Here is a 27,238-nt window from a genome sequence, read left to right on the forward strand (position 1 = left end):
GCTGGATAAAAAAGATGTGATGTGTGCGCGTGCGCGTGCGCGCCCCCCCCCCACGCGCACACACACACAATGGAACACTGCTCAGCCATAAAAGAAATGTAAAACACTGCTATTTGCGACAACATGAATTGACCTTAAGAATATTATGCTAAGCAGAGTTAGACAAAAAGTGTCAAAAACCATATGATTGCACCCATATATGGGATATAAAACTGAAAGCAACAAACAAACAAAAAAACAACAACAAAGGGGTAGAGAGGAAGAAGAGGGTAAAAAGAGTCAATTATATTAGTGACTGAAAGAGACTTAACTTTGGGTGTAAACACATGATCCAATCTACAAATGATGTATTATAGAATTGTACACTTGAAACCTACATAATTTTATTAACCAATGTCACTTCAATAAATGTAATTTTAAAATAAGAAAAAAATTAATTTTCATTTGCTTGTGTTCAGCCTATTAATGACACTTATTGTTCACAAATACTAATTTCCTATAATTTAAAATTACTTGATGCCTCCAAAGAGAATAATCGACCATTACTATTAAAACAAATACAAACTAGACATCTTCTGTGGCAACAGAGTTAAACAGAATTGGGCTAACCTGATTTAATCATGGGTAAATACATATGTAATAAAAATGGTTCTTACTCTGAAAAAGATACCCATTTTAGAATGGCCTCGTCATGGTAAATTTTACTAAAAATCATTCTAGATTCAATAGTTTATCAATTGGTATATATTCTTGTGGAAAAAAATAATGATTTATTCCTCCCAAAATATTGACACTAAGAGTATAGGATGAGACACTCTAGTTGTCCCATTTTTATGTTCTTGTTTATTCACCTCAGAAATATTATACCTCAGGGACAGATTTTTGTGTTACTTTCTTAAAGAGATGTTTCATTCTCTGAAAAAATCTATACTCTGACTCCTTGCTAGAATATTGCCAGAGTAGAGAGCATTTAGGGCAAAACTCATTTTGATTTAGAGTAAAATGCTTTGTGTTTACTCAAAGCTACTATTTGTCAGGCTTAATGAGGACTTGATTTAGTTTCTAAATTAAAATTGATTCTTTACTGAATGTCTTAAGCTTAAAAATGCAGTCTGTATTTCAGTGAAAGATTAATAAAAGCCAGTATACATACTCATCAGGCAACTTTGCATTGCAGTGAGTCCTGAGGGCCAACATGTTCTGAAGTTCTCTTGTGTAAATTAAATATCTGAGCATGAATATCAGACAACCAACCATATAATAACATCAATGTACATGTTGCTGTCTTTATACATGCACTGCAAACAGGTAGCTTGACAGTTTGGTGTATTCAAAGTTTTGAAAAAAATAGCAGTGCATCTCTATTACATACAAAACACATTTCAGGAAGCTGTCTCAAGTTAAAAGACATGCTTTTGCAATTAAAGCGATATAATTTTCACATCAAACCTTAAAAATAAACTGATAAATCTATCTGATGATTTCATACAATGAGCAGCTATATGAACTGTTATTTTTATATTTATAGAAAATTAGCTATTATCAGCTATTATGTAAAGTAGAAGTAACAAAAAAAGTGAATGAATTATACACAATAAAATGTAATGATGTATAAGTATTCTGTAAGTATAATATTATTGTTTATCTCCAGTTTTTGGCCTACTGTTGTTTTACTTCATATTATTAACCTTTTTTCCTAATTACTAAATATCTAATAATAAAATTTATTTAGAAGTTGTGTCCATTCTTGTAATTTTCAGATGTAAACATTTAATTATAAATTTTTATTATTTAAATAATCAATGTTTAATATTAACAAATAAGATTACTATTCATACATGGATAGGGCATAAAGGCTAAATTTACAATTATGAAAATGTTTATTTCACAGAAAGCTGTTTGAACCAAGAATAATTTCAAGTGGTTATATTTGTATAGACTGGATTAAAATATTATATGGACACTATACACAACTGTCCATCCATCCAATTATGTAAACACATGCATCGGCAACTTACATATTAAGTTTTAAAAATACTAATGCTTTATGCATGTCAGAAAAATAAAACAAGTAACTATTTGTCCTAAATGGGACACCGTTTTAATATGGTATGTGATAAGAGGTATGTAAACCAAAACATGTTCTACCAATAACATATTGACATCATTGTCATCACATTTTTGTTTTCTATAGAGTGTCAATGACAATGATGGCAGTATGTTATTGGTATAGCATGTCTTGATTTATATACCTATTCCCATTTACCACTGTCATCACTACTTTATAGAAAACAAAACTGCTTTATTAAATTCTATTTTCAAATTAATTTAGCCTATTATTTAATATCAAATACTTTTTATAAATTAAGATTCTGAAAAATGAAAAAAAAAAGGTAGTTAAGGTAATCTCTGGAATATTATTTCCCTATAAGATATATTATAAATTGATTATTTGAAGACTAGCTGTATTTTTAAAACAGGAGTTTAAAGGTCTATCCTTTTCTTTTTTATGGTTTTAGTTATTGTGAGTCAAAATAAAATTATCTTTAATTATTTACCAATTTACAACAGCAAGAGTACTTTTACAGTTCTATCAACACTGTGAAAAGTAAAGTCATTCAAAAATAACATAAGCAGTAAAAGTTTAAAAATTAAATGTTTTCATGTGCTTTATACTCATATTTTTCATTATTTATTTTAATATAAATATAAATTAAAGGCAATTTTCAATATCCTTGATATCAAATATATTTTTTCAACCCACATTATGAGAAAAATGACTGCAATAATATGGCCAAAAGCATTCTAATCTACTAATATTCACAGAAAAAAAATAACAACTCATCTAATGGAACTGTTAAGGGCTTATACATTGACAAAAGTTTCAGTATTTTTTCATCATAAACTTAACTCAATAAAAATGTTTCTATCTGAAAAATTTACAATTTGCAAGTGAATTATAAGCAAGCAACACTGACAAATACCAGACAGAATTATTAAAGAAATCCATTGGAACTTCATTTTTCACATACATTACTTGCAGGCCAGTTATTTTACTACTTCCCAAAGTTGGTATGCTTATAAAATGCATAAGAATAAAATGAAGAGTATCTATAAATACCCACTTTGTTGTTGTAGTTATTATCATTTTATCTTTATAAACATTAGTTATCTATTTCATGATGGGTTAAGAACACTTCATTCCAGATAGATCGAGTCCTTTGAGAAGAATGTACTCTACAGAAGTGACACACAGAAAAGCACACGGCTTTTTTTCTGAGAGTAGAAATAGGGAAAACAGTCACATGAAAAACAAACAAACTCTAATCCTAGTAATCAGCTGTATGCAACCTACTTTAACTGGGATACCCTAAGATAAGCCCTAAGACAATGCCCTATATCTGTGTAATCCTTAAACTAAGAAAGCATCTTCACAACTAATATACTACTTGTTATTTCTTTTTTGAGATGAATATCGCTATTCCAATTTCACAGAAAAGAAAATAGATATAGAGACATTAAATAACTTTTCAGCATCTCAGTAATCAAACGGGAGTCACTAGACTTCAGAACAGTGACCTGAAAACCACAATATCATTGTCTTGTGAGAGCATGAGTCATTCAATGTATGGTCACTCTGGGAACTGATTTAATTCATCTGGTAGATTCTCAGGAGTGCTGTGATGATCTGATGAGGTAAACACCAGCTGCGAAATATCTAAGTGGCCCAGGATTCAGTCAGTTATGGTGTGGATCAGACATTCCAAGGAGGTTCTGAATTTAAATTAACATTACAGAGCCAGGCCCTCTCAATCAAAACTGATATGCAGCAATCAGAACGATCAACCACTGAACATAAGGTAGAAGGAGTAATAGGATAAGTGGATATTTATTTATGTACATGCACTATTTCAAAAGAAAAAAAACAAAAACAAAAAAAAAAACACATGCTGTTTTAATTCAACCCACATATAAACCTCCCACTTAAGTATAGCTGCCATCTATTGATGAAGTTTATGTAATAGATGTTATTTAATGTGTTGAATGCTGTTATTAACAATGATTTAAAGCAATATTGTTTAACTTAAATAGATGTCTTATGATGACTGCCAGGGAAGTACACATAATCATAGGATTAGTAATAGGATTCAGAATAATTTGCTACTAACTTAATCCTCCCAATATGGCTCAGAGAAGTATAAGAACAAAATTAGTTAAGTATGATAATGAAAAAGTCAACTCTGGGAAAAATATTCCTCTATTTACCACAACATACTGAGGCACAGAGAAAAAATGATACTAATAGGTTTATGAACTATTCAGATAAGTTCTTATGATATGTAAAAATAATAGGTCTCTTTCTTGCTAAATTCAATAAAGTAATGTTTGTTATATTAGCAGTCTATTATCTCATGTTTGGTTATAACATTTATAAAAGAAGCATATAAAGTAAGTGCTTTAAATATAACTATATTTTAAAACATTCACATATAATAGACCTATAAGTATGGTATTGGTGGTTTCCACAGACCTAGTTATCCAATATGGAACCATTAAAATAATTTAAATAAAATATTGTTGCATTTATGTAATGGGAGTGTAATATGCAGGGGTTCTCCATTAGTATAAACTCTTTCAATCATACACTCTTACTACATTCTAAAATCAGTGTGTACAAACAAGCCATTCCTGGGAATGTTAAGAAACTTCTCAGCTGATGCTTCAGCCATGTAAATACATAAAATGTCATTGAAAATCACTGGAATGACAAATATAATAGTGTAAAAAACAAAAGTGCTTTGTGTCTTTTTGTTAACAAAATTAGTAATATGAATTTACATTAGCACTAACTTATAACATTTATACAAAAGCATCTGTGATGAAAAAACACACATACACTTAATATCCCCAAAACCTATAGCAGGATCTTACTCTGTGACAATGTATTTAAACTGAGCTCTGTAAGTTACAGGATGATTCTCTAGAACCACCACAAGTCTTTCATTTTCTATTTTCTACATAATTTCACAAACGTTCCTTTACATTAGTTAACTGTAATTTTACAGAACCAAGTGAAAACGTGACAAAAGTGGCGAGTGAGGAGGACTATAAAAACTAGGGTATTGAATTAGTTTTTTTGTTGCATTTGAAACAAAATACCATAAACTTTGTGGCTTAGAACGATGAAAATAAACTGTATTATATGTCTGGAAGTAGAAATCCCAAATGGGTCATAATGTGATTTCAAACAGGGTGTTGGCAGGGTTGGTTCAATGTGGAGGATTTGGGAAGAATGGTTCATTATTTCTTCTAGCTTCTAGTGGTCGTCTTGGCACTCCTTGTCTTGTGGCACCACCTTTTTAACCCTGATTCTAATGTGACATCACCTTTTTTCTTCTTTGACCTTGCCTGCCTCTTAAAAGGACCCTGGGATTCCATTTAGGTCTCCATAATCCAGGATAATCTGTCCATCTCAAAAGCTTTAGCTTCATCACATATATGAAGTTCCTTTAGCCATATAAAGTAACATTCCCAGGTTATAGAGATTTGATGACAATATTTGGGTGTGGGTCATTATTCAGCTTACCAGAGTACTTAAGTAAAAAGACATGTTGAAAACGATGTCTGCTGAACTGGACACCTTGAAAAAGTCTTATAGGGTAAGATGCATGCCAATGCAGCAGAGCATAGCTACTGTGTTTAATGCCCCCATAATATACATTTCTATTTATTAAAAGGATGCACAGATCACCACTTACATATTTATATTATAGTACAAATAAATGCGTTGAGTATAATTCAGTAAAATATATTATATGTTTGGTTTGATCAAATGCAATTCTCAGTTTTATAGTTTTTAATTCGCAATTTAATGAACCTTGAAGGCTTATTCTTGGAATTTTTGAAATTAACTTGAAATATTCTGAAAATATAGAAATGTATTTGAAAATGTAATGATATTGCAAATAAATCCAATTTCCAAATATTCCACATAAGTTATTGTTAATATTTCATAAAATAATCATGATCATAACTCTAATATCCATATTATATTCATGAGGCCAATTCCAAAAATAAAACAGTTAGCTATGTCAGGTACATGAGTACAGCTTATAGAAACATGCATCCAAAAGAAATGGAAATTTGCTTTTAATATTCACATGTTCACAGACATTGCTTGGCAAAGCATTTCAGTCTGGAGTTCTGTGTGTGACACATAAGCTGTAATTTTCTAGTCATAGTTGAATGCTATAACAAAGGCTATCTAGAATTGTGAAAAAGATTTTCATTTAAAAATAACTGTAATTGCAACTGTATTGGTTTATTACCATCTTCTTGTGGCAGCATTTCAGAGCTAAACATTCTTACTTGTATGTATGGTTAACCAAATATCTCAGTGTTTGTCTGCATTCATTACCTGAAACTGTAGCAAAAAGTATTGCTTATTTTCTCCTAAGGAAAAAAGAGCAATATCTTGTACACATATACTTACACGTATGCATTTTTATTGTTTTAATTTTAATTATTTTTAGAAAGAGGAGAGAGAGAGACAGAGAGAGAGAGAGAGAGAGAGAGAGAGAGAGAGAGAGAGAGAGAGAGAGAGACATTGATATGGTGTTCCACTAATTAGTGCACTTATTGGTTGTTTCTTGTATGTGCCCTGACTGGGGATCGAACATGCAACCTTGGTGCTCTAACCAACTGAGCAACCCAGCCAGGGCCTTATGTATTTTTCTTAAGATAATATAACCTCTGCTTTGCTGAGAGTTAGTTAGGAAGTTAATAGGACTACTTGTTTATTTATTTAAGGCACACACAAACTTAATTCATTATACTTCCTGAGAATGCTGCAAGGCAGTCTTTTCTTCCTTGAGCACAAAAAATGTCCTATCTGCATGAAAGGGCTATGATGAAGGATGTCATGCAGAGTCACTAAGGTTTCCTTTTTCTTGTCAATATATGATCTTTACAAATCAAGCTATTTATGAATGGGAAAAATAAAGGAATTTTACTCATGATGGCTTCTGAAGTAAGTTAACATCAAAGTCCAGAAAGGAAACACAAAAAGAGCCAGAAAATGCCTTTGGCTTCCTATTTACTTTTTTTCCCCTCATGTAAAAATATACAATTTTTATTGTCCTGGTATTAAACTGTAGGAGGAATTACATATGCATATTTGTTTTTAAAGTACTAAATGAAAGCATACTGATAAATCTGTGTATGTGTCCATGTGCACATGCCTACATGCACACATGAGTAACAACAATATTATATGTGTATTAAAAATACTTCAGTAGCAGGAAGACACAGTGGAGAAATAAACTTCTTTGCCTGATTCTGTTCATATATTGATACATAGATTTTTGGAAGAGGTGTAGTGTTTTAATATTACATAAAAATAATTTCAGTTGTCTTCATGTTTTGTAAGTATAATGTAACACAGAAGGAGCTCATAACAAACTATGAAAGAAAGCATGCGCGTGCCAGGGACTGAAGACTGATCATTCACATGGGTTCCTCTCCTCTTAGGTGCTTCTGTCACTTCTGACACCGGGGTTTCTTGGGCTGGCTCTGTTAGGTGAAGTCCATTCGTAACCTCAGATAGAGACTCATTTCAAGCTGCTTTTATTTATGATACCACCAGAAAACAATAGATACAACAAAAATTGCAAAGACATTTCTATTTGCATCAGAATGAGTTAGCTGAAAAAAAAACAAAAACGACAACAACAACAGCAAATAAAAATTGAAGTGGCTAAAAATAAGGGTTGTATCACTTCTCATATTAACAGGTAGAAGATGGGTTGATTCAAATTGGTGAATTTGCTTGTTTAATAAAGTCATGGCCATGATTCAGAGTCTATGACATTGTCTTAGATTTTGTCTTATGATCTTAAGATGGCCAGTGCATTTGCAGGTGTCACAGGAAGAAAATAAAACACAGGGAATATAAAGTTCCTTGTGTCTCATTTTAAGAGTAAGGATATTCTACACAAGAGCCAGTCTGCAAAACATAAAATACTTACAAGAACATTGGCCGAAACGAGCCAATGTCTATGCCTATGCCTAACGTAAGCACATAAAGGGAACAAACTCTATGTGACTGGTTTTAACCAGTGATAGTGTTACAGAAACAGGGGTGTTCCAAAAAACCCCAGAGTTTGCGGCTGGGGGATGGGGAGAAGGAAGCAGCTTTTAGAATGCCTCCACATGCCTGAGGCTGGTGGCTGGTGTCTTTTTTTATGCAAAATGGCTTTAATGCATCCAAAGCCTCAGGTAGATGGGAGGGGACTTGGACCAGAGGATGGTATGGAGAAAGCACACAGAACCTGCATGAGGTTCTGTGAATGGCCAGAACTGGTTACCGCACCCACTGCATCAGAGGACGTAGTCAGGGATTTAAAAATAAGCGGCAGACATTTTAGTCAGGCTGACTGTGCAGATTTGACTGAGTCTGAGGCTGACTATGTGAATTTAACTGAGACTGACGATGCAGTTTTAAGGAAGGGACATGCCTTGCTGCTTTGAAAAGGAACAGACTGACCATGTGGATTACAAAAGGACTAACTATGCAGTTTACAAGGAGGCTGAGAATCCACGCGGTTCTGGATTAAAAGCTGGTGGACCCCATAACACAGACGAGGTCTCCCCAATCAGGATTGAATGACTGGCAGCTACTGGTAAAGCTGAACTGTGTTTGGAAAGTAGGGAAAGGGTTTCTCTGACTTTTCTAAAACTAGCCTGGTTTGGTAGGGGGGAAGCATATGTGTTTATTGGTGTATTAAAGAACATAAGACTTAACAACAGAAATCCGCAAATAACTAAATCTATATAACTGTTAAATAAAGAATTCCTTTTCTTTTCACCAAACTCTGGTATTGAGAGTTATAATTTTGGTGGCGGACAATCGGGCCCCTAACTAAAGAGCCCGTGGGTTTGTTTTCAATTGGAGCAGCCCAGGGGTTCTGTAACAATTGTTCATTATGACAGGGCCTGAGAGGCACCCAGTGTCCTCTGAAGCACTTCATCATTTACAGGAGAGTTGAACACATCAGGGCTTTGTTGAGAGGAAGAACTGAGGGGTGCAGGTCAGTTTGTGGTAGGCAAACAACAGTACCTTGACACATACCATTCCCTCAAGTTTCCTTCTCTAGCAAAAGCACCTCTTATTTGAGATAGCAGACTGTTTAGCCCTGGCTGGGTAGCTCAGTTGGTTAGTGTGTCATCCCAATATGCCAAGGCTGTGGGTTTGATCCTGGGTCAGGGCACATGCAAGAAACAACCAACGCATGAATAAATAAGTGCAACATCAAATTTATGCCTCTCGCTCTAAAAAAAAAATCAATAAATACAATTTTAAAACAAATGAAAATTTAAAGCAGAGTTACCCAAAAAAGACATTAAAACTCAATATTTTACTTTGAAAATATATGGCACAAGCATCTTAATGTATAGACTCTAATTAAGTATTTAAATGCATCCCTTGTATGTGATGCTAGACAGGCATTGAAAATGATGAAGTAACACTTTCTTTCTCAAACTGAAAAAAAAAGCCCTCCAAATTGGATTGTAAAATAAAAACATTAAAAATAGGTATGTAGCTGTATGTATGCATACATATTAAGAATAGCTATGCAAAATTTGTAGCAACAGGGATTATCACTGAAATGTAAGGTAATTTTAATTATCAGTCCCTTAATATCTTTTCTCCTTTGTAAAACAAAATGGACATTTATTACATCATGATCATTCCAAAGCATATTTAAAATTTAAATAGAATAATTCTTTCTGGACTATCCATACTAATTACTTCATATTTAACAACCTTTTAACTGAAAATTTTACATAACATCATCTACACATTGCAGCTTTCATGTAAATGATTTTTCTGTAGAACTTCCCAAATATTTCTCCTTTATTTACTGCATATCCTTCTGCCTCTAAAACATTCCGTAAACATTACATTATTTTCAGTATTGAGGTGAGAAATAGCCTCTTTCTAGAGATACTTTCTAAGTGTAGGTTATCTAGAACTCAACGGAAACCTAGCTTGCCACATGTCCATAAAGCCTGTACGTATCATTCACAATTGTGTAACTTCTGCCATCCTTGCTGTAGGCATTAAGATGATGCGTTGATTGATCCACCTTAAAGTGACTCTGATAACAGCTTATGACAGCTGATAATGAGGATAGACATTGTCTTCAGGGAGTGTTTCCCATTTGTTTTCTTCAAAGTTGTGGTGTTCATTCTATATCCAGCAGAAACATACTCTAGTGGGACTATAAAACTTAACCCAACACAATGAATTGTTTGGGATATAATTTATGCATGGGTGATAAACCCACCTAGAACTTAAGGTTTGCAGTGAAAGAGAAAGGGAACAAAAAATCTGGTATCACCAACTGCTTTCTACAGAGACTAAGAAACAGTTAAATGTAATGTAATTAATTTCTTTGTTGCCATTTTTAATGATTAGCATTTGGTGTTCATTCCTGTACTGAGGATAGATAAAAGATAGATAGATGATAGAGTAATTAGATATATAGATATAGATATTTAATAAATATTCTATACAAATTGAAATTTAAATAAAATATCTTTTACTATAGTACCCACACAAGATAAGACACTTTTATGTTTTATTAGTTTCCTTTATGATTATGAAATCACACATATGAAATAGATAGAACATATGTAGTAGAATTAAATGCCTAAAGCACCATTTTAGAAAATTTTATAATGACATATATGAAATAATTACTTTATGTCTTAAACTTGAGAGAGAACGTCAATATCAATATTATTAATCAGTTATTACATTGTTTTTAAAAAATTGTTTACTTTAAAAGAACAAAGTTTTATACATATTTCTGATAACAAACACAATAAGAACCAAATACCTACTATGTACCTACTGTGCACTAGATTACTCATTATCCAAATATATTATTATAACCCTTCACTAGGAAAATGCTCTGATATAAGTTGACGGTTTCCAATATTTTCAAGAATAAATCTCCATTTGCTAAGAAAAATATAATTCTACTTTACAGTAGTATTTGTAGCTTTGTCTTTTTAATTGAAAAATTCTCCAATGAAAAGTGATCATTTACTTTTACTATTTTAAGTGGATTTATATTGTATATTCACAGTGGACTTTACATATATTTGGAAAATATGCAAAATGTGAAAAGAAACTATTCAGGTTACAGGCGATGCTTGAAATGTAAAGTAATTTGAGGTACAGAAGCAATCACAGCCAAGAGGTTAGAGATCATTAGTGATTAAGGAAGTGTCCTAGAATTAAACTCAGAAAGCTACCTTGGAACCCATACTATTGTGGGAAACAAGTCAAGATATATAACTTCTCAGGGCCTCTGTTTTTGTTTATTTGTAATTATAATTTGTGATTATTTTGTGGCTTTAAAGCAATAACATATAGGGCAATAACACATATAACGCAGGAGGGTTTAACTACTCAATATATTTGATTACTGAATTATAGGTGCCATAATTACTACTAAATATAAGATGGCATAAATTATTTAAAAGGTAAAAATAAAACAAATACATTTTCTTTAAAAAGTTGATCTTTTTCAGGTCTTTAATTTGGAGTTCCAAGTAAAAAAACAGACTTTGATCGGGTACAAAGTAAAGCATTCTATCACCTAAACTGTACAGTTTTACTTTTGACCAATCAGGTTCAATGTAGAGATGATACTGAGGAGAAAGAAGCCAGTTAGCACTCCACATTTCACTTTCCCTCCTTCACAGTGGTTGCCATCAACTCAACTTATTAATATAAGGTGATCTTTACATCACTATGCCATTCAATTTAATTCATGAAAAGCTTAATTAACATACTCTTGATTAATATAGGCAAAAATAGAAACCATTTCCTAGGGGAGATTTGTGCTGTGCAGTGAAACCATGTCCATGTCCAAACACAACTTGTATTTTTGTCTTTATAGAAAACCTCCCTGAAGACAGATAATGATTAAAGAACATATTTTTTTTTGTAGTTGAATTAATTTAATATATGTGTGTGTAGTCAGAGAAAGTAGGATTAAAATTACACATATACCTTAATAAAAATATCTGAATGAAAGACTATTTTCAAAGCAGTAAGTATGTAAGCCAACCATTTATCCTTCTGAGTTTTATTCTACTCATGTGTAAAACAACTGTAACAGGCTTCACTTCCCTACATCAAAAGTAACCTGAAGTGGGGAGCATTGAGGGAAATTAAATATTTTATAATCACAAGGTTTAGTAATGTCAATAGAGGTCTCACTGAAGCATGCATGCACGAGAATGTAAAACCTCCGACGATTACTACATTTAACAAAAATATCATTCTATCAAGGTGTGAAATTCTAGGTTCCAACATCTATAGCATCATATTTGTCATTTGATGAGGTATTCAAAATTCACTCAACGATGTTCTCTAAATCCACCCTCCCTCCTTCCCAACACCCCATCAGCACCATAAACTGTGTGTGCTCCTTCCCCCATCTCTAGCATTTTCCCAACCAGCTTCTTAGTTCAGCCTTTATCATAATTCTCACTTGATTTTCATGACCTTTCATTTCCTCCAGGGTAAAAACTAAACATGACATACTAGGCTCTTCATAGATAGCCTCTGCTCTCTGATTAAATTAAGTCTCTGGTGGGTTCAGAATAGGAAGTACAAAATATAAATATCTGAAAGTGAGTCTGTAAGCTATAACTACCTTCATTTATATTTTATAGATAAGCATGAAGAAATTAAGTAATTTCCCCAAGGCAGCACTGATGATGAGGACCCTGGGAAAAGAACTAAATCCTTTCTGTTCCTGATTCAAAATACATCTACTTCTGTTCTCTGCAGTAACTGAAAAATAAAAAAAAATTAGATTATTAGGTATTATGTGATATTATTACTCTTTGTAATCTTTTGTATCATAAGACCTGTTTGTTTTTTTAATAGTGAACAATGATTTGTTCATAATAGTCATGTATTAGAAGTCAACTTTGTGCCCAGTGCTAGGAAGACAAAGATGAATTAGAGAGATTAGACATGGCACATGCTCTAAAGAGCCTGAAATCTATTAGCAGAGACAGACACACAAACAGATTATTAACATGTGATGAATTAAGCACAAATGATAGATGTACGCATGCAGAAGTAATATGAAAGTACACATAAGGGTCAATGTTATAAGCTAATTGTGTCTCTCCAAAAGATATATTTAAGGGCTAAACCGGTACCTCAGAATTAACCTTCTTTGGAATTAGTCTTGTTGCAAATGTAATTAGGTAAAATGAGGTCAGACTGGAATAGGGTGGGCCCCTAATTTAATACCATGGGTGTCCTTGGAAAAGAGAGAACCTGAACACAGATACAGAGACACAAAGAGAGATCACCGTATTGTGACAGAGGCAGAGATTAGAGTGATGTGGTTGCAAGCCAAGAAGTACCAAGGATTGACAGCCACCCCCAGAAGCCAGGACAAGGTAAGCAAGGACACTATTCAGGCTCAGAGGTGGCACATCCTTGCTGACATCTTAGCATTTCTGGCTTTCAGAACTTTGAAAGAATATATTCGTTGCTTTAAGCTACCTAGTTTGTGGTACTTTGTTAAGGATGTCTTAGTAAAATAACAAAGACATCTAGCCTGGACAAGATAGGGAATATCAGGACAGGTTTCCTGAACATGGTGACTCCAAAATTAGTGTTAAGGGATGAGTACCAGTCATCTTGGGATAATTAATGAGAGAATACAAAAGACATTTCACTCAGGAAAAGAGAGAAAGGGAATAGAAACATCTAGAAGCATTTGGTGCTTTTGGAGCAGAAGGCACAGGTTAACAAAAGAGGAGGTTAGACAGGTGAACTCTAATATAGAGATTTTGCACAACATGTTAACAAATGACAATGGCAAACACATATCGATTGCTTCCTCTATGGTCTGCACTGTTTAAAGTAATTTGGGTACATTATTTTGTGTAACCTTCACAATGACCCTAGGTGGGGCTGTGTACATGTCGAAAGTGAGAAAACCAAGGCTTTGAGAGATGATGTGATTTATGTAAAGGTTATCTAGCTAGTAATTACATGAGTCATGACTTGGTCCTTTTGGTTAATGGGAATCATGAAATGTGTTACAAGAAAGGAATTACAGTATTCCCTCACTTACTGCTGGTATTACGTTCTAGACCTCCCCTGGCGATATGTGAAACTCTGAGAAGTAGGAACCTTACATTTATTTTAGTATTTATAGGGACACCCTCTCTATATAGCAGTTCACTTATCACAGCCTCACTATATCACGAGATTTTTAAAAAATACTATATTTAATTATTTATCATGGATTTTTCACTATATTGTGGGATTCTGTGGTACTGTATACATATGTTGTTAAAGTTACGTCGGTTTAAGAATGTAGAATAAATGTAAGGTTCCTACTTTGCGGGGAAGCCTAGAATGTAATACGCACGATAAGTGAGGGGATACTATACTGTGCTAAGCTCTCATTGCTTTTGATATAGGTTAATGTGCTGTTTCTATAGAAAATAAACCTGTGGAGCACAAGTCTACAGGCATTGGGATCTCACAATGGAGATGGAGAAGATGGGAGAACCCAAGAAATATTTACGGTGGTAAAACTGGAAGGTCTTGATAAATAGTTGGAATGCTAGGAATGAAAAGGCAGGCTGACTCTAGCTTTGGACATTGAATGGCTAGAGGTACAAAGACAGACGATACAAAAGGAGGCGGAAGTTGCAGGGACCTAAAGGAAAGAACTGGTTGTGTGTGGATGTGTACACAGTAGGAGCCTTTCATGGCGGCTGGCAACCCTCCAGTGTCCTGCCACCAGCATTGTCCCTCTGCTCCCCTGAGCTAGCAGACAGCAGCATTCTGTTAACCAGACTCCTGTCTCTTGCTCTCCAGTGTTTATTGTTGTCCCTCAAAAGATTAAGATATAAACGTACATCTCAGATGTCAAAATAAATCGCTTTGCCTTCTGTCTTTAATTCCAATATGTAGTCTGAAACATTTAGCCATTTCCTATGTAGTACAGATTTCTATAATCAGATTTTTGTTTTATTGTTATTGTTTGTGCTTTCTCCAAAGAAAGAGACATTTTCAGAATTAGTCAATAATACTCAAATTTCTCAGAAGAGCAAATAGAAGAAATGGTTTAGGTAATCAGTTAGCTACAGAATTAAAAAGACAACCTTGTTTCTTAGCTCTTAAAGTTAAAAGGGGATTTTTTTACACCATATTTTTGAGAATGAAGTCTCCAGAGAGAAAAACACTTAAGTGAATAAAATTCCCATATTTTCAGGTATTGATTTGAGTTACCATCAGTTGGCAATATATTTTCAAACATACACAATTCAGAGTAAACACTTATTTACCTAAGGTGTACACGTGCATCAATGAATTTAGCTGTGGAGGGTTATGAAGTTTGAGTGTGTTGCAGAGGTGATAGTCCCTGAAGGAGGGGCAGAAGGTGGCTGTTTCCTTTTGCAGCATTCCCTGTGGTCTAATTATAGAGTGATACTTGCATCAGCTTGAAGGAAAGCTGCCCTCCTGGCTTCTCAGCTGGAAGCAAGTTACATTACAGAATGGACAGGAGCAAAGGGGGGAAAACACATATGCTCTTCATTGGTTACCAGATTTCAAGCTTTTTAATCCACTTGATAAGCAAACACATTTTAGAAACAAAAAGTATCCAAAGAGTAGACATTTGGCAAGTGTATGCAAACTGAAGAGTGTGTTTGCCGTTTTCACAAGAGAAAAAGAATACTGGGAGACTGCCATAAGAATAGCATGCCTACTTAGAAAGGCAATGGGCAATTACAAAGACAGAAAAGAGTAGAGGATAAAAATTAAGTATTTGCAATGGCTAACTGAAGATAACACGCCTAAATGGACAGGAACGCATAGTTAGCTAGCAAGCATCATGGTATATGCTGAGTGAGGAGGTAGATAACGCTAGGAAAGTCATTATCTCAACTCTCTAAATCTTGCACCTGCTTTCTTTCTATTAGTGGGGACCCACTCTAGGAATGTAGCATACAACTACTACATCTCAACTTGATGAAATTTACAAACAGTAAAGCAAAAAGAGAAGTGCACACTTGAAACCTATATAATTTCATTAACCAATGCCTCCCCTACTAAATTCAATAGACCATTAAAAAATAATTTTAAAATGTTTTACTGACTTGCATTTTACCTAGGAACCAAATAATCCATTAATATAGTCATTTCTAAGATTGGTTTTTAAATCTGGATTCTAAAATTAAGGAGTGCAGGTTCCAATATATATTTATCCTAACCTTAAAGGACTTTTTGAGTACATTGCATGTATCAATGGAAAAAAGAATACTAAATAGAATATATTTTCATATGTTTCAAATGATTCATGTTCCTTCATTGTGTTTTTTTTCATTCAGCAATGGTCACATGTATGTTTAAGCACATATAGAAAAACTGATTTGCATTAACCTTTTTGAAAAATAATTTTTATTTTTCAATTGCATTTGACATTCTATATTAGCTTCAAGTTTACAACCCTGTGATTAGACATTTATATAGCTTACAAATTGATTACCATTCTAAATGTAGTACTCATCTGACACCATACAATTATTACTATATTATTGACTCTTCCCTGTTCTGTACTTCACATCCTTGTGACTGTTCTGTAACTATCCACCTGTACTTCTTAATCACTTTATCATTTTACCCCTTTTTCCCAAACCCCTTCCCATATAGCACCCTCAAAATGTTCTCTTCATCTATGAGTCTGCTTTTGTCCATGTTTATTTTATTTTTTAGATTCCATATAGATGTGAAATCATATGGCATTTATCTCTCATATTAATCTTTTAAAGACATCGAGGAATATTCATAAACTTTGTGTCACTGTCTGCTGAATAATGAAAGAGTATGCCTCCCTTAAACAATGAGTGCCTTTTTGGCAATAAATAATCATTTCATGTTTTATTTTAACATCAAAACCATCTGATTAAGAAAATTCATCAAAAGTCACTGCAGAAAACCAAACTGAGGGGACTAAGTTAACCACCAATCTTGATTTCAACATTGACAAGACAGCAGATATTTTTCTTTGCTGCCAGTGAGTAAAATATATTTAAATGCATCTAGAACCTCAGCAATCCAAAGAAAATACATGTTTTTACTCAAAAAGCTAAAGCTATAATAACATTATAGTTGTTTTAATTAAGTTAAATTCAAAAAAACTAAAATAAACCTTATTTAGGAACTTAACTCATGCAGAGGTCTAATTTGTGATTATATAGCATAACATAGTGGCCAGTATATAGAAATTACTGGTTAAAAACTTTTTTGAATGAATCCATTTGTCTATATAAAAATGAAGGCCTTGTTGCTACTAACCATATCCTCAATTTTGGGGCATTCATTAGTACTAAGCAAGGTTCAAATATAACTTTTTCTTAGTAAAAGAGTCATATTCATTACAAAAATTGTCATTACCAGGGATACTAAAAAAAAGCAGAAGTTTTGTTGAAAGTTTCAAATTTCTTAAAATGACATTACTAGGATGTAATTAATACAGAAAATCTGAATTTTACCAAAGAGATACAGTTAGTGTAGTTATTTTTTCCCCATATAATTATTTTTCAATGTGCATCACCAAAGGCAAAACTTGTGTTCTTTTTAGTTCAAAATAGCTCAGAGAAATTCCTGGGGGGATATTCTAAGTATATGAAATTGGTGCATAAATAAAAATTTTCCCTGAAGCAACTTTTCAGGTTAATTGAATGCAGTCCACATCTATTTGACCACTTGACACCTGGTGAGTGACTGGTTTAGGAATAGACACGCAATCCAAAAGAAGAGAGTAATATATAAACTTGAAATTTTTGCTGAAAACACTAAAAGGGAAAAAAAAAGATTGTTGGTAATCTAAAAATGAGATTAAAAAGACAAACACATAGCCTTGTGCTGCTGGGGCCACTATGCAAATACCTTACAATGTTGCCCAAAACAAAGGACAAGATAATTGGAGACAGACAGATTTCTGATAGCATCACTTGAGAACCTGGATGAAGAGAGACCTAAAGTCAAGTAAATCTTGGTATTTTTAGTTAACAGAGTAATTTCTTTTTCTGTAAGTAATGTTATGTTAAGCTTGAGCTCCTAGCAATTGAGAGTCCTTGGTATAGTTGAATTTCCTTTGGGCCTGACTACATTGTGTCTTGTGTGTACAACACATGTGTTGATTTACATTATTTGTGATTCTACCACTGGAATGTAAACATTATTTATTCTTATATCATTATTATTATTTTCTTTTGCTCATAGCCAGTGTTTGGTAATTGATTAATACATTAATTAATAATTCTATGTATAGCCAATATATGAAAAATGCTCTCACATAACAATAAAGGGGGCTTATAATTATGACAGAAACATAAATAGTGTAGGGTCAGGGAGCAAAAATTGAGACAATCTTAGAGAAGCTTATACATTCTGGGCCCAAACAATTTTCATCAAAATCATTTTTAAAATATACCATAATATGGTGACAATGTATGTAATGTATGCATGTTTGTATTTCTTTGAGGTCAGCATAAATTCTCTCTAAACGAGCAGATAGTAAACATTTTAGATCCTATGGGACTGATGGGCTCTGTAGGAACTATTCAACTCTGTCACTATAGAAAGAATACCTCATATACAATAAAAAAAAAAATAAGTTGTGCTGTAACAGACCTCATTTGGAATAAGAACCATGGCTTGCTCTTCTCTGCTTTAATCAATCAATCCAAATAGCCCTCCATTTTGATTTCAACAATAACAGCTATCTTTAACTTTCAGACTGGGTAAAAACAAAATAAAAAATAATTATTAAAAGCCTATGTATACTACCATTATGTAATTTTTAAAAAATTCCTTGACTTAACTATAGAGATTTACATTTATATATACATTGGAAAAAAAAAAAAAGAAAAAGAACTTTCAATATTCTGCAATATTCTGATAAAGTTTTCTAGTTGCCAAAACACAGAATATAATTTTTTTTGTTTTCTCTTTTACCTGTTCCAGTTCTGTTAGAGAGTATTAAAAGAAATTCTTTAATAATATACTTAAGACAACTTTGTAAAAAAGATTGGTTTAAAAATAAATGCTTACTCCAACTATAACCAATTTTTGGCTTCATAAATATTTTTAAATTTATTTTAAATAAAACTTGTAGTTAAAACATTATTAAAATTATCCTAAAATTAAAAGTAATTTATTTTAAAAAACATTACTCAATAAATATTTTAAGCCCTCCCTAAAAGAAATAGTGATCTCTTGCAAATTAGAACAATGAGATATCATCTCACCCCTGTCAGAATGGCCATCAATAAATCAGCAAGCAAGTGCTGGGGAGAATGTGGAGAAAAGGGACCCCCATGCACTGCTGGTGGGAATGCAGACTGGTGCAGCCGCTGTGGAAAACAGTATGGAATTCCCTCAAAACACTAAAAGTGGAACTGCCTTTTGACCCAGCAATCCCACTGCTGGGATTGTACCCTAAGACAGGGGTCCATGGCCTGTTAGGAACCAGGCCACACGGCTGGAGGCGAGCAGTGGATGAGGAAGCAAAGTGTCACATTACTGTCTGAGCTTGCCTCCTGCCCCCTACCCCCGCCACCCTGCCCACCCAGTCTGTGGAGAAATTGTCTTCCATAAAACCAGTCCCTGGTGCCAAAAAGGATGGGGACTGCTGCACTAAGAAACCCAAAACATCAATTTAAAAGAACCTATGCACTGCCATGTTCATCACAGCATTATTTACAATAGCTAAGTGCTGGAAACAGCCTAAGTGTCTATCAGTACATGAATGTATCAACGAACTGTGGTACGTTTACACAACGGAATATTATGGAGCAGACAGAAAGAAGGAACTTCTATCTTTTAAGACAGCATGAATGGAACTGGAGACTATTATGCTAAGTGAAATAAGCCAGTTGTTGAAAGACAAATAATATATGATCTCACCTATAAGGGGAATCTAATGGACAAAATAAACTAATGAGCAAAATAGAACTAGAGGCATGGAAACAGGGAACATACTATTGGTGACCAGAGGGGGAGGGGGAGAGGGATAATGGTGGAAAGAAGGGGAAGGGACCAGTCAAAGAACATGTATGAATGACCCATGGACATTGGTTTGGGGGTTGACTATGGGAGTGGGGCAGGGGCTGGGCAGAGGAGGGAAAAAGAGGAAAATTTGGAACAACTGTAATAGAATAACAATAATAAAAAGAAAACAAGAAATACTAATGTCTCCATGAAGAGTTTTCATTTCAAATCTCAAAAGCACTATCAAACATGCAGCTGCTGAATAAGGCTATTGTGCATTAGAAGTGCTCTCATATAGCAATTAATGACACAAAAATGTTTATAACTTAGTGTTTTATTGATTAAGAAAGAGCATATAAAATACTGTATTTAGTTTTATCTATAATGATATATAATTATATATACCATATATATTATACCATATATAATTACATGAGTATATGTAGTAATATTCATTTTTTTAATATACTTAGTTATAATTTTAGTGATTTAGAAAATAGTATAAATACAAAGGATTTATATACATTGTGCATATTTATCAGTGTTTATCACCCAAGTTGTGTTATTTGGGGATTGCAATTATTACTGCAATATGATCCAAAAAAGTCACTTTTTCTTTCTAATGGATCAATGATAATTTGCGGAAATTTCTAAACTTTTTCCTATATGGAAAATGCCTCCATAATCTAAAGTCTTTCACCATTTTAAAACTACCAAATTAGTAGGGAAAAAATAATTCATTTTGTCCAAGAATCAAAATAATTGAGGTTGATTATATATTTATATCTCTTTGTCCTTTCATTGACCCCAGGCTGCATTTTTCAATTACTTCTTTTTATTTTTCTTAAGCAAGCAATCAAAAAATATTTAAGCTATATCTTTCCTAAGTTATTTATTATATATGGCCCCAAATAAGTATGGATTTTGCCAGCTCACTACCACTTCATGTATAAATATAAAAAAAACATATTAATGTCCATTATTTTCATAATTTATTTCATTTAAAAAACTTTATTACTATTGTTAAGGTGAAGGAAGATCTCTATCACAATCCTGTAGTAAGGAAGTCAAGTTATCATGTTCAATTCATAACAACTCAGATCCAATTATTACTATATACTAATTTATGGTGAAAATAATCCAAAATAACAACAAAAACATTAAAAATGTGTTAAAGACAAAATATTTTTTTAAAAATTGCAAAAACATAAAAGTTAGTATTCACAGCCTATTTAAATACTGTGGTAAAAATGTATTATTAGAGCTTATTATTTAAGTTTAAGCAATATAACATCACAAAAATACATACAATTGAAAATCTTCAGCCAAGATAAGAGTGTTAATAATATGACTACATAGTGAACCTAGTAAAATCTTTAGAAGCCTTGTAATATGCTTCATTCAATACATTTTTCTACTATTATTGAGTTATGTATTAGCAATATTTACAATTTACTTTAAAAAGTAACAAGTATTTGAGAGAGGATCAAAGTTTAATTTTTATTATAGTTTCTAAAATAGCATTTTATTTTATTGATTATCCAGCTTAATAAGTTTTATTGTACATCTGCTAACATGAGAAGATATATGAAAACAGTTACTGTTGTTCAAGACAAAAAAACGTTTTTATTTCTCTTGGAAGATATAGTTACTATAAATTGCTTCTCTATTTTCATAGTTTTAGTTCTTTACAATATATATTATTGTTACCTGAGTACAATTCTCTTCTAATCAGACAACAGATTGCAGCTCTACCTCTGTCTGCCCATCCTGAAAAAGGTCACAGGAAAGCCTAGGGAAGGTTGTTCAGTAAATCTTTGTGACCTTTACTGGAATGAGAATCATAATTCCCTGATAAAATATGAAGGATCATCATAACATAAAAGAAAACTGAGATGTGAACCCAAATTTGTAAACACACACACACACACACACTTACAGATCAACATCTTGTAGAGGTTATAACTGACATATAAGCTATACCATAGGTGCTTGTACTTTTCCTGACTTTGTTCATGACAGGTTGATGAATCTTGTGATTAATCCTGGGATTGATACAATAATTTCCTCATCTATAAAAAAGAATTGAACTCTCTAAAACTTTCATCTTAAACAACAAAAGGCTCTAAAATGATAAGATAACCAATCTTTAGGATTAGCCCAGAATAGCTTTGTACTTTTCTAATAGCTAAAATAAAGGGCAGGTGATTAAAATAAAGAAATGTGACAAAAGGTTAAACCCTCTACAAAGTACATAAGTAAACTATAAATCTAATAAAATAATTAAATGACCTCTAGAAAATAAAGAATAGCATAAAAAGGCAAAGTTCCACCCTATAAATTTACTGAGGATTAAATGCATGCAAGTAAAAAATAAACACATTCTGAGAATAAAGAGAGACCTAAAGCCTTACATTTTTGACAAATTTAGATGCTGCTGCTATAAAGGATGAATTAAAGACCTACATCTTATTAATAAAATACTGAATAAAGAGGAATTCATATCTTGTTATATTATGAACATTTATGAACTTGATTATTAATTAATAATAAGTGGTGGTAGATCCTCTTATAACTTAAAAAGAATGAAATAGCATTAATTTCTAGCATGCAATTCCAACATTCATTTTAACTGCAAATATCTTGTTGCAGAGCATTATATATAGTAATATCCCATTCTCTCATATGTAATAAATATACGTAGCATTGAAATATTACTGATTAAAGTGGTTACTTCTAAACAGTTAAATTTGATGTTAGAGAACTTTATTTCTGTAAATTAAAGAAGAGAGAAAGAAAGTATATAGAATACTGGAAAGAAATAACTAATGTTGTATGAAATGGTATTCTTATTATGGCCCTAGCACTTTTAAGGTATAAAATTATTTTAAAAATCACCATCCATTAGGTCCCAATTTCCTCATTAATAAAATTGAAATAATATCTAAATGACTAGGTTAAATGAGTAGTTGATATGATATACCGTATTTTTCACACTATAAGAAGCACCTGACCATATGACACACCTAGGTTTAGAGGAAAACAAGAAAAAAAAAATTCTGAACCAAACGGTGTACTAAAATATTTAATAAATTTAACAATAATATTTCAACCACGTAAAGTGAACAGCAGTCAACAGTGGTATTAATAATCACCATCACTGTCATTAACAAATGAGGAGAGACTTTAAGTTTCAAGTACTCTTCTAGTTTTCTGGGAACCCCAAGAACTCATCATCACTAGTGTCAGAATTTATGGAAGTCTTTAATAATAGGCACTGAGGGAGTTAAGAGGTTTCGCTGGTTGTAACAGTCACTGAGACTATCACTATCCTAGTTACAGGTTCTTGCGGATTACCCCCAGTGCCTGTTACGGCTAGTGATACCCCTTAATCCCCTCAGTGCCTGTGTTACTGCTAGAATAGTGACCTCACCATAACTCCCTTTATATACTACAAACTTCAGCATTTATGGCTGCTCACCCAGTTACTGCTGGCCTCCTCACACAGAAATCTGGTGAGCACTGGAAACAGTATGGAGGTAGACGAGACAGCTGTAGCATTTAAGGGAACCAGTAGCCAGCCAAGAACATGTTACTTCAGCTCCACCCATCTGCCTCTCATGATTGGCAGAGCTTAAGACACAGTGATCGGTGATTGGAGGTGGTTCTACTGACATGGACCCCACCCAGTGTCAAAGACAATTGGCAATTGGCACTGTGCCTCATGCCCATTATTAGCCTCAGCTGATTCGACAGGTCAGCATTCGTAGCTGGGAGTGTCAGGCTGCTCTCTGCACTCTCCCAGGTCCCGGGTGATGAGCAAAGAGGGAAAGCAACTGATCAGATGCCCTGAGATTCAGCAGTAAAGTGGGACATTTAAGCGACCCCAGGGGTTTCGCGTGGGCCCACAGCTTCCTCTTCTAGCAGCTTTCGCCACCGCTGATAGGTCAAGGTAATACACATCACAGTCTGTGATGCAATATTTGCTCTATAAGATGCACAGAAGATTCCCCCCACTTTTTGGGGGGGAAAAAGTGCGTCTTATGGAGTGAAAAATATGGTATAGAAGGTGCTTAACAGTTTCTGGCACAAAGTGGCTCCTAAACAAATGTCTGCTCATTTTCCTCTCTTGTTCATTAGTGAAAAGCAATGACATTTCATATTCTACACTGTTCTTTCTTCCCTAATCAGAAAATAGAAATATAACTTATTACACATTTAGCTTCACAGACTTGAAAGAAGAATGCTCAGCACATTAAAATACTTTTTTAAAAATTAGAAACAAAACAAAACAAAACCCTAATAGTAATGATATCTGTGATAGATAAGAGTAAAAATGGAGACAAATCCTTAACCAGATTAACTTAGTGAAGTGGAAAGGCATATGTCTAAGTCCAACACAGTTACACAGAAAATCACTCATTAAGGGTAGTCTTCAACTGAAAAATACATGCAGATTTCATTTTTGAACTCTTAAAAGCTACTCATTTGAATACTAGATTAGGTATAAAAGATTTAAAACCCCTGCTCTGTGAAAGACAATGTCAACTGAATGAGCAGACATTTCACAGAGTGGGAGAAAATTTTGCAAAAGACACATCTGATAAAGAACTGTTATCCAAAATACAGTATTTAGCAAAAGTAGGTTTACAGTTGTTTGAATGAAAAATAATACGGTAATTAACAAATAGTAATGCAAGAATAAACTTTGTGTTATGTGTACTCACACCTGTAAACCTACTTTTGTACCAATCTGTATAAAAGAGCTCTTAAAAGTCATCAATAAAAAAAAACAAACAACAGGATTTTAAAAATGAGCCCAAGATTTAACAGATTCCTCACAAAGAAGATATACAATGCAAGTAAGCACATAAAAAGATGATTCACATCATGTGTTACCAGGGAGTTAATATTCATATAAAAAGATACAAGTACACATCAATTTGAATCTGGACCAATGACAACATTGGATGCTGAAGGGGATGTGGAGCAACAGAAAGTCTTCCTATATTACCAACGAAAACATAAAATGGTACAGTCACTTTGGAAGACAGTTTGATGGTTTCTTACAAACTAATACCCTTACCAAAGAATACAGCAATTGTAGTCCTTAGTATTTATTTAAAAAGGTTGAAAACTTACGTCTACCTCAAAACCTCCACAAAGATGTTTTATAGCAGCTTTATTCAGTTAAGTGACTAGATAAACTGCATTCATCCAGACAATGGAATGTTATTTAGTGGTAGAAAAAAAAATGAGTTATCAAGCCATAAGAAGACAAGGAGGAACCTTAAATGCATATTACTAAGTGAAAGAAGACAATCTGTGATTCCAACTATATTGCTTTTTGAAAAAGGGAAAACTATGGAGACAATAAAAATATCTATGGTTGCTGAGGGGTAGAAGGTGAATAGATTGAGAACAGAGTGATGGATATCCATCATTACAGCTTTGTTCCTACCCACAGAATGTACAACAGCAAAAGTGAACCGTACAGTACACTAAAGACTTTGGGTTTTATGATGTGCTTTGATTATGATTTCTAATGTAGGTTCCCTGGTAAAAAATGTATCATTCTGGTAAATGATGTTGATAATGGGAAGGGTTTATCAGGGTTGGGCAGGGGATATAAAAGTAATTTTTGTACCTCTGAATTTTTTTATAAACTTAAACTGCTTTAAAAATAAAGTCTTAACTTTTTTGAAAGATGTATCAATTAATCCAAAAGACTCAGGATTTGAAGAAAATTAAATGGAACCTTCCTCTCTTAAACTCTGGTTAATTTTCTCTCTCTCTCTGTCTCTTTCTTTCACACGCACACACACACACACACACACACACACACACACACACACACATATTAAATTCTTCCTAGAGAAACAAAGCATTTTTGTTTAAAAGAGAAAAAAAAAGGAGGCCATCCAAGTAGAACTCAAAGATGAAAATGAGACGTGTTGACCAAATTGTGTAAAAAATACTTAAAATTATCTCTTTTTTAAGTATAAACTGGTTAAATCAGTATTTTTTTTAATAAAAGGCATTTTATACAAATAAAATATACATATTGAGTGTGTAATATATGTCAAGGTCTGAGCCAATAATCACTATCACTGATAAATTAATAAAAGGCAGGTTTCACAATATTATATATATTACATGGAGAAAATTTAGGTATAAACAATAAATCAAAAAGGATGATGGAGATATGCCGTACCTATAAAGTCACATGGAGAATAGAGTGAACAAGGGTTTGCCCACAAAACCCCACACAATGAGACAATATGCGCTTAAAAGGCGATTGTGGTAACTGCGTATAGGAGTCTTCTGCGGAACACCATTAACCTTTTTAGTTTCAGTCCACAGAGGGCAAAGGTAGCGTCCACTGGATGCTGTCAGTAACAGAGTGATCTATTACATAAATTACTCTTGAAAGATGACATCTGTTAAAAATGTGGAAGTAGTTTTTAACTACTTTTTCTTACTTTTTTCTATTCAAAATAAGACATACCCAGTATTTCTTCTTACCATATTCTGCTTATTAAACAGCCTTAGCTGGTGGCAGCAGCAAGATCTAATCCGATTATTTAGTCACAGTAGTTTAAATGATTCTAGGTAGTTAATTCGCTGAACGTAAAAAGAGGTCTTAACTATTCTGATCACTTCCTGCTTAAGGAGGTAAGGATATTATACTCTCAATCACTCCCTAGATTCCAGCTGTCAGCAGGAAAGTCAGAAATAATTTAGACAATTTCATTCTCCTTTAATGAGTATATCACTCAGTCTCTGTGAAACACAGATGGTCTCAATTGTTTTTTCATATAATCTGTAACGTGAGGACTAAGTAGCAATCTATATAGATACAAAAATTATTTGTAAAGATGGTCAGTATTAATTAGCATATATAGGCTATATGACTGAAGTTTAAAGTTATGGTTATGGACACATAACTCTGAATGAGAAATATGTACATTCATTCTCTTTAATTTAACCCACTATTGAGACTACAATTTTAAAATCCTTTTTAATGAATTGCTATGACCTCTCTGCTACTTCAGATTATACTTGCTCCAGTAGTCTTGAGCAAGATATTATATTTTATTAATTGAGTAAAATAAATTC

General features: G+C 33.2%; 1 protein-coding gene across 5 annotated transcripts in view; it reads right to left on the bottom strand.

The window, feature by feature from the left end:
- ADGRL3 (adhesion G protein-coupled receptor L3) overlaps positions 1–27,238 on the bottom strand; it is a 463,877-nt gene that overhangs the window by 308,767 nt on the left and 127,872 nt on the right. The gene's annotated exons all lie outside the window — the stretch shown is intronic.

The sequence above is a fragment of the Furipterus horrens genome, unplaced genomic scaffold (assembly GCF_987537825.1).
Source record: "Furipterus horrens unplaced genomic scaffold, mFurHor1.1.pri manual_scaffold_2, whole genome shotgun sequence".
Lineage (NCBI taxonomy): Eukaryota > Metazoa > Chordata > Mammalia > Chiroptera > Furipteridae > Furipterus > Furipterus horrens.